A 9,018-nucleotide genomic window follows, 5' to 3' on the forward strand; every position below is an offset into this window, starting at 1 on the left:
AAATAAGACTGATGACACAATGCAATTAAAGAAATTCTGGAATTCTGCATTGAAAATCCAAACTAACTTCTCTAATTATAAAATCTAAAGTCACTGGACCTGATTTTCTATTTCATTAGACTCAGGCAAGAAAGCGCAAATGTTCAATTTATTCAGTAATAAACTGAAGTTAACTATCAACAAAATAGAGAAGCTGTGAATTGGCAGCTTGCAAGTCTGGGAATGTACCTCGAGCTATATTCCTCTTGCAGAAGCAGATATATAGTTCGGGTTGTGGATTCATCTGTATCACTCAAGGCCCGGATGTCACTGGATGTATTCAGCCACCTTTATCTCACTTTGCAGTTGCAACTCCCAGGGGTGGTCTGATCACTTTAATGCATAATCTTTGGGTTATTGCAGTGCACTCTACGAAGGTCTGCCTTTTTAAGATGGAAACTGCTGGTAGCGAAAAATACAGCAGCAAGCCTGTTATCTGGAACAGTTTTAACAGACCAAGTAACATTAGCCCTAGAAGAATTCTATCAGGTGCCAGTAACATTACCTCTTGGATGAATATGATCTGAGTTTAACTCATAAAATCATCTATTGCAATGTCCTTCCTGTCGAAGACTACTTCAGCTTCAATTGCAACAATACATGAGCACACAATAGATTTAAGCTTAATGTTAACCGCTCCAATCTTGATTGCAGAAAATATGACTTCAGTAACAGAGTTGTTAATGCTTGGAATAAACTACCTGACTCTGTGGTCTCTTCCCAAAATCCCCAAAGCTTCAACCAAAAACTGTCTACTATTGACCTCACCCCATTTCTAAGAGGTCTGTAAGGGGCGTGCATAAGAGCACAAGCATGCCTACCGTTCCTGTCCTATTGTTTCCTTTCGTTATATCCAATTAATATAGTTATTACATACTCATACTTATATATATGCTTATATATTGTATAGTAATTTTATACTTATGCTTATATATACTGTGTGACAAAATAAAAAAAAAGAATAGAAGTATATTGGATATGGATATTATACTCTGTAGCAACAGAGGGGCTCTCCTCCGTCTCCTAGAGCAGGGAGAACATTATTGGGAGAGTGGTAGATTAGCCCAGCTGTACAATGGCCTTCCCTAGAAGTTTGGCTGCTGCCAATATTACTTGCCTTTAGGTACCAGGTAGTTTTCCTTCCTCTACCTGAGACTTAGAAACAATGCCTTTTGTCTTTTAAGTGCCCCTCTGTCAGGGTAATTTATTTGTGTATTTTAAAGGGTATGATTTAAAATATTACTTTTGTTTGGCTTTATTGTATTATCTTATTACTTGCTGCCACACTATTGGAATAATAGCTAGCCTAAATGTTTAAATTGATAAATAATCAGACAAGTTGTCTTGGCTGAACCAGGTAATGGTAATCTGTATAGGTTACACGTTCCACTGGAAGTTTACAAAATCTGCCTTCAAGGTATGTGAAAGGCAGGGTTGGAAAGTTAAGAACTGTAAAAACCTTCCTCAAGGAAGCATTAGGGATGTTGGCCAGATATTGGAGAGGCTTCTTATAGTAGTGGTACCAACATGGAAAATCAAACTTGGAAAACTGCACTGCCGACTATAACGTCTATGCAAGTATCCTGTTTGAAAGCTTACCACTGAGGTTTTCATTGCTCCAAGTTCATCCAAAGAGAGTCTCTTTAATATTAGCATTTTCCCACTTCCGTGCTATATCTGTATTTTTCCACTTATACTCTAGAAATTCTCCTAATTCTCTAAAGTAATTTCAGGGAGGTAAGAAGAAACTGTAAGAAAGATGAAAATCCATTCCACCAGTGTCCAATCATTAGTTTAAAGCAACTGTCCCTCAGTTTAAATTCAGTTAATAAATAAAACTCTATTTAGAAATTATGCACGTTTCCAATTCAGGTTTGCCTTTGTTCTTTCCCAGCTGGGGAAATTGAGTCAGTTACACATTTGACTTGGCTGCTGATTTTATCTGACATGGGACATTGATTGGATGAAGCCTTGATTATCTAACTGTCCTACAGGTCAGATGATGAGAATGTATTTTTCCTACTAGCAGATTCATTCTTACAAATCTTTTTTTTTAACAGTTTTTTATTTTTTTTCAGACACACAAACATAAAATACATATTTTCTGAATAGAGTATTGACCATGTCAAAATTCATACAGCTTATTTTCTCCATATTTACTATATATACTCCAATTTCTGCCAATATTCTACTTTCTCCCTTTTATCTCTTATATTTTTTATAGAATATATAATCCATATTACCATCCGCCCTCGCCTCATCTTCATCTATTTCAAATTATTTTCTTCATTTCTCCCTTTATCATATACGTTTTTCACAATTTTTAATCTACTGAAACCCTTTAAACAGTTATTCAATCATTTGATTCTTCACAATTATTTCTTTAGTATCAATTTTATCCAAAGATGGACCAAATTGTATCATATCTTACTACTTTATCCATTTATTTTACCCTTTTAAGCATTTATTTCTTTATGATATATTTAGAAGGGATTAAAGATTGAAATCTAAATGAAATGGAAATGAATAAAATTAAAAATATTGGGATTGTTAAAATTGAATTTAAATAACAACATAACTGATTTGATATAAAATGATTTATTTAGAAAAGGAATTATTTGAAGGGGAAAGTTGGATTGAATTTGAAATGGGAATTAGTTTTAATGATTAATTTTTAAATAAAGATGATGTAAAACAAATCTTTTTTGGGGGGAAAATGCTGACCATTGGCTTTGCTGTTCAGACACTCTTTGTATAATGTGTAACACTGCAGATCCCATGGAATTCTATTACTTAATGTAGTAAACCAAGTATTTTTGTGTATTCTTTGTGTTTTCCCACTATTTCTCTTTTAATTATATCCATTGTATAAAGAACTTTTAGTCTCTGACCATCTGTAAGGTATGTTTTTTATTTGATTAGCACAAGATTAGCATCAGCACCAGCCATCCCTGGGCTATCCTTAACAATAAAGTTTAACCCAGCATACTGAGTAGCTAAACTAGCTACTATTTAAATGTCCCATTGTGTGTTGTATGAGATGGGTCTAAGATATTGAGAATTCAGAACTGGGCAACTTACCATAGCCACCTCGGCCCAGGCCAACGCAGAGCGGGACAGGAGTTATACTGATATCAAAGAAATGATAGAATATAATCATTAAAGAAAGGATGCAAAAGGAGTGACAAAATGAAATGTGACTGATGAAAATTAAAATATTTTTAATTAAATAATTAAATTGAATTGTTGAATTGTCCCACAGCAAGTTGTCCCTAGGTGAGTTGTCTCATACAACTTTTTGGCAGAGAAAACCTTTGAAAGAACAGATTATTTATTTATTTATTTATTTTGATTTACATACCGCCCTTCTCCCGAAGGACTTTACCTTTACAGCAAGGTAAAAACAAGAATACAAAAATTAAAACATTATTAAAAAACTGATTCAATTTGGGTAAAAATAATTAAAACTCTAATAAAACTCTAATAAAAGCCCCATAAAACTATTAGGCCAGCCCTGCGTGGTGGAACAAAAATGTCTTGAGCTCGCGGCGAAAGGTCCGGAAGTCAGGGAGTCGACGTATCCCTGGAGGCAGCTCGTTCCAGAGGGTAGGAGCCCCCACAGAGAAGGCCCTCCCCCTGGGGGTCACCAGTCGACATTGTCTGACCGACGGCACCCTGGGGAGACCCTCCCTATGGGAGCGCACTGGTCGATAGGAGGCAATCGGTGGCAGCAGGCGGTCTCGTAAATAACCCAGTCCTAAGGCATGGAGCGATTTAAAGGTAGTAACCAGCACCTTGAATTGCACCCGGAAGACCACCGGCAGCCAGTGCAGCTTGCGCAGGAGAGGTGTTACATGGGAGCCTCGAGTTGCTCCCTCTACTACCTGCGCAGCCACATTCTGGACCAGTTGGAGCCTCCGGGTGTTCTTCAAGGGGAGCCCCATGTAGAGAGCATTGCAGTAGTCCAGGCGGGAAGTGACGAGGGCATGAGTGACCGTGTATAAGGAATCCCGGTCTAGAAAAGGACGCAACTGGCGTATCAGGCGAACCTGATAAAAAGCTCCCCTGGCGACGGCTGTCTCTTCTAAAGACAGCCGTACATCCAGGAGGACGCCTAGATTGCGGACCCTTTCCATGGGGGCCAATGTCTCGCCCCCTACAGTCAGCGATGGAGTCAGCAGACTGTACTGGGAAGCCGGCATCCACAGTCACTCAGTCTAGGAGGGGTTCAGTCGAAGCCTGTTTTTCCCCATCCAGACCCGCATGGCCTCCAGACACCGGGACATCACTTCAACGGCTTCGTAGGGGTGGTTAGGGGTGGAAATGTACAGCTGTGTATAATCAGTGTACAGATGACATCGCACCCCAAAACCACGGATGATCTCACCTAGCAGCTTCATATAGATGTTGAACAGGAGAGGCGAGAGAACCGACCCCTGTGGCACCCCACACGAGGCGCCTCAAGGTCAAACTTTGCCCCCCTGCCAACACCGTCTGCGAACGGTCAGAGAGGTAGGAAGAGAACCACCGAAAGACGGTGCCCCCCACTCCCAACCCCTCCAGCCGTTGCAGCAGGATACATGGTCGATGGTATCAAAAGCCGCAGAGAGATCTAATAGGACCAGGGCAGAGGAACAACCCCTGTCCCGGGCCCGCCAGAGATCATCCACCAACACGACCAAAGCCATCTCCGTGCTGTACCCAGGCCGAAAGCCGGACTGGAACGGGTCCAGATAGACAGTTTCATCCAGGTACTGGGGGAGCTGTTGCACCACCACACACTCAACAACCTTCGCCACAAAATGAATGTTGGAGACAGGACGATAATTCTCTAAGGCAGCTGGATCCAGGGAGGGCTTCTTGAGGAGGGGCCTCACCACTGCCTCTTTTAAGGTGGTGGGGAAGATGCCCTCCATCAAAGACGCGTTGACAATCCCCTGAAGCCAGCCTCGTGTAACCTCCCGGGCAGCCAGTACTAACCAGGAGGGACACGGGTCCAATAAACATGTGGTCGCGTTAAGCCTCCCCAATATCCTGTCTATGTCCTCAGGAGCCACTGCGTCGAACTCTTCCCAGATAACATCATCAACAAGACCTACCTCCGTCGTCCCGCCCAAATCTACCCAATCCGCGTCTAGACCGTCCCGGATCTGAGCGATTTTATCGTGCAGATATTGTCCAAAATCCTCAGCACGTCCTTGCAATTGTGCAGATTATGTAGCTCTTTCTCAAATTTATTGCTAGACTTAGATAGCAACCACAAATCTGGGAACTTGTTTTTTACTGTAGAAGCCTGCAGATAAAATAATTTCAGCTAGAAATTAAATTAGTTGGAGCAGTACACTTTAGAGTAAGCATACACTGCAAAATGTACATATTGCTGCCCACCCTTCAGCAAATACTGAATGAATTCACACATTATAATGATTTGTATTTTTATTAAAATTATGTTATACACATTAAACTAATACTATACATACATGCGGGCACACACATACACAGAATGCAGAAAAAGAAAAAATAAAGAAAAAGAGAACAAAAGCTCTTTCTATATCCTCAGCAAGTACAATCAACATTTATAGGATATCACCATCTCTTAAAATAAAACTAACCCATATCTTCATCCCATAACTCATACTCTTCTTTATAAATCAATCTCATCACACCATCTTAGCCAACAAAAGTTTATTAAGGATTATCAGAAATAACTACAGTATTAATAAACTATATCTAATAAATCTAGTTTGAATGCTTCCTTTTTATATCTCCTTTTCTAGCGATCTATTTATTTTAGCCTTGATCAAATAAAACAATTTTATATTCTTTCCTCTTTTTCCTGAAAATCTTTATTCCCTCAATTTCCTAACATCTGCTTTCTTTTCATATTCTTTAAAAGCCCTTTTTGTAATTAAAACTATTAAAAGGTTATCCACATCACAGTGTTCGCATTCTTTTTCTTCTCAAGAAATCAATGACAACTTCAACAAGTCCCTTTAATAAATCCACTATAAGGAGAATATTTACATCATTCTTCTGGTTTAGTAGTTGTGTGTCTTTTAAATTGTTAAATAATCAACAAGTCTCATTTGCAAATGTAATTTTTTTTGTATATCCACTTTTTCATCTTTTTCCATCTCTTATATGCTGTCATTTTCAAATCCACATTCAAATAAATTTGTTTTATCCGATGGAATGTGTTCCTCTTTAGTGACATCATCCATTTTTTCAATAATAGCAGATAACTTATTTTTGGAGCCCAATAATCATATATTTCTCTTAAAGAATTTATTGATAATTTATTGCCTTCTGGTGCCTTCTAGTAACCAATTTTCAAAGTTACTTTATCAATTCCAAGTGCAAATATAGATAACTTTCCACAGAAAGGATTCTTATAGTTACTATAATTTCAAAGTTCTAATTCAAGTCAATTTGGACCCTTCACCCATTTTAAAAAGTCTCAAATCAGCACTTTTGCTGCATATTTAAAAAACTTTTTTGGGAAAAGCCTGAATTATAATTAAAACTTTCTTAAAAATTGAAGTGGTTAATATGATCACATTTGCAGTTCAGAAGGTCCTTAGCCTTTAAAAAGCAACCTATAAAGTAAACTCCAAAATGATTAAGTGAGGTTTGGTTGAACCTTGAAAAGGTGCCTTGAGGGGTATGAGTTTGGTGGAATCCTGCTAATATCAGCTGTCTGAAAGAATTGCAAACCTCAGTTTTTGCAGTGTACTTACCACCTTTACCCCAGCTGAGCAGTGTATATATGGGCTATCTCAAGCTCTCTTTCTCCAGAGAGATTTCAATGGTCCAGATCCAGCACCAGTTGCCGTTTTCAACCACGTTTCCTGCTGTTTGTGGGATATCAGTTTATCATTTCCTCTCCAAAAATCTTCTGAGCCAGGATTTTTATCATGGTTTGTTAAATGGTCTGGTTCGCACAGGAAAAGTATGCTAACTCTATAATTGCTTAGCATTATGCATTAACCAAACCAGAAAATAAGTGCAAACGTTATGTTATATCAATTGCATCTATCAAGAACTGCAAGCAGGAAAATGCTCATATTACAGCATTTTCCTGCCTGAAATTCTTGATAGATGCAATTGATTATGATGAGAATACAGATTACAGCTCCAGTACTTTAAGAGATTATCCTTCCCACTGCTCCTGCCAATTACTACCAAATTAATTTGATGATCAGGTAATTAAATGAAAAATATTGCTGTATATTGTTGTGGGTATTATGAATGGCCAGCTGCCACCCCAGCAACCCATTCTTTACCTCTAATTCTAACATATCTGAGAAGATTAAATTAAAACACTGATGTTTATTTCACAACAAAACAAATGTGGGAAGATTTCAGGATATACCATATGAAATTAATAAATTGGCTATGAAAGGAAGCTATAACCTCATTTTCCACAAAGAATAATATATTGATGTTTGAAATTCTAGCATTTGCTTTTAAATGTATAAGAGAATAAATATATTTGAAAGGCTTCTCTCCTTTTTCCTGTTACAAAATCAAAGACTGTTCTCATTTGTGCACAATACCTAATTAGTGGATGATGTCAAATAAAATACATTTTACTTTTCAATCAGCTTCCAGTAGCTTTATATTCTAAACCCTGCATTTATTTATGACTGGATCCTATGTATTATCAATTTTTAAACATATGTTGTCATACAGTAAATCATATTAAAAACTCTTAAAACCACATCAATATGTTTACATTGATGTTTTACAGTTTTAATTATCACAATTATACAGCCTTCATTAAATGATTTCTTTCGCCATAACAATTCTGTTGTGTTATGCAAAGGTTGTGCTTTATTTGCAGCATCATTGTTGCATTTTAATTCAGTTATCATATTATGATTTAAAATGGCTAATAATAGAACAAAGTATATGGCAAAGTTACCTATCTAGAATAATTCAGAGTATGAATTCTGTCAATTATTTGGAAAGCAGTATAAAATATAAAAGGAATACTGTATCCTAATGCACCAAGACAAATTCCTTGTGTGTCCAATCACACTTGGTCAATAAAAAATTCTATTCTATTCTATTCTATTCTATTCTATTCTATTCTATTCTAATCACAACTGAAATAAAATGTCTATTTCTTCTGCTACTCATTAACACCTATGGCTCATGACAACTATCAGAACAGACTGAAAACCTGAGGGAACACTGCCCATTAACCCTCACGCAGGGCATCAGATCTGAAAGATGTGGACAACCACAAGTTGGCAGCAAAATGATTCCGAAAACCCGCTAACCACCGATCGTCCGCATTTTTGCAGCCCAGATCTGGCAGCTCTTGTCACTGCACTTCTGGAGAGCTGATAACAAGGTCAAACCTTCAAAATGGTTAGTAGTTTCTTTCTAAATTACGGCCACGGTTAAATTGATCCATAACGATCTTGTTAAATGACAGCTCAACTGGTCTTTTTTTTTTTTTTGGGGGGGGGGGGAAGCCAGGCAGTTTAGTCTCCCCGCAACTACAAGCACCGTCAGCGCATGCGCAGTCCAGTTCGACTAACAAACTCGGACAGACGCCAGAATAATTATCAAACAAATCTGACCTTCTGTTCCCTTGCTAGCGCCGCTTCGTTTATTATATACGCCAGGACTCCACATACCCTGGAACAACAGCCTTCGCCAATAAGCCACTCTCCGCACTGATATGGGAATTGTAGTCCAACTCAACTGCAAGATTTCCAATGTGAGCAGACTGCAGTCATATAGAGCTAGCAGGCGCATACATACATAACTATCATACATACATATCTCATACATACGTATCTAACATACATATATATGTATGTATATACATATACATGTATGGGTTAGGTTTGTAACAAATCGCCTTCCAGACACTTTTGCAGACACCGTCGCTCTTCTCCTCTAAGTTCAAGTTGCAATAACCAAGCGCTTTTCCCTATGCACCTCAAGCACGAATTGTAACTCCGC

The 9,018-nt window shown here is 38.1% G+C and overlaps 1 long non-coding RNA gene across 1 annotated transcript; it reads right to left on the bottom strand.

Annotated features, from left to right (window-relative positions):
* Positions 1 to 452: 452 nt before the first annotated feature.
* LOC131190940 (uncharacterized) lies at positions 453 to 8,947 on the bottom strand. Its single transcript, XR_009153372.1, has 3 exons — positions 6,777 to 8,947; positions 5,139 to 5,332; positions 453 to 3,167 (listed from the first exon to the last, which is right to left on the bottom strand). It is a non-coding gene; the product is annotated as an uncharacterized LOC131190940 (long non-coding RNA).
* Positions 8,948 to 9,018: the final 71 nt, after the last annotated feature.

The sequence above is a fragment of the Ahaetulla prasina genome, chromosome 2 (assembly GCF_028640845.1).
Source record: "Ahaetulla prasina isolate Xishuangbanna chromosome 2, ASM2864084v1, whole genome shotgun sequence".
In the NCBI taxonomy this organism is placed as follows: domain Eukaryota; kingdom Metazoa; phylum Chordata; class Lepidosauria; order Squamata; family Colubridae; genus Ahaetulla; species Ahaetulla prasina.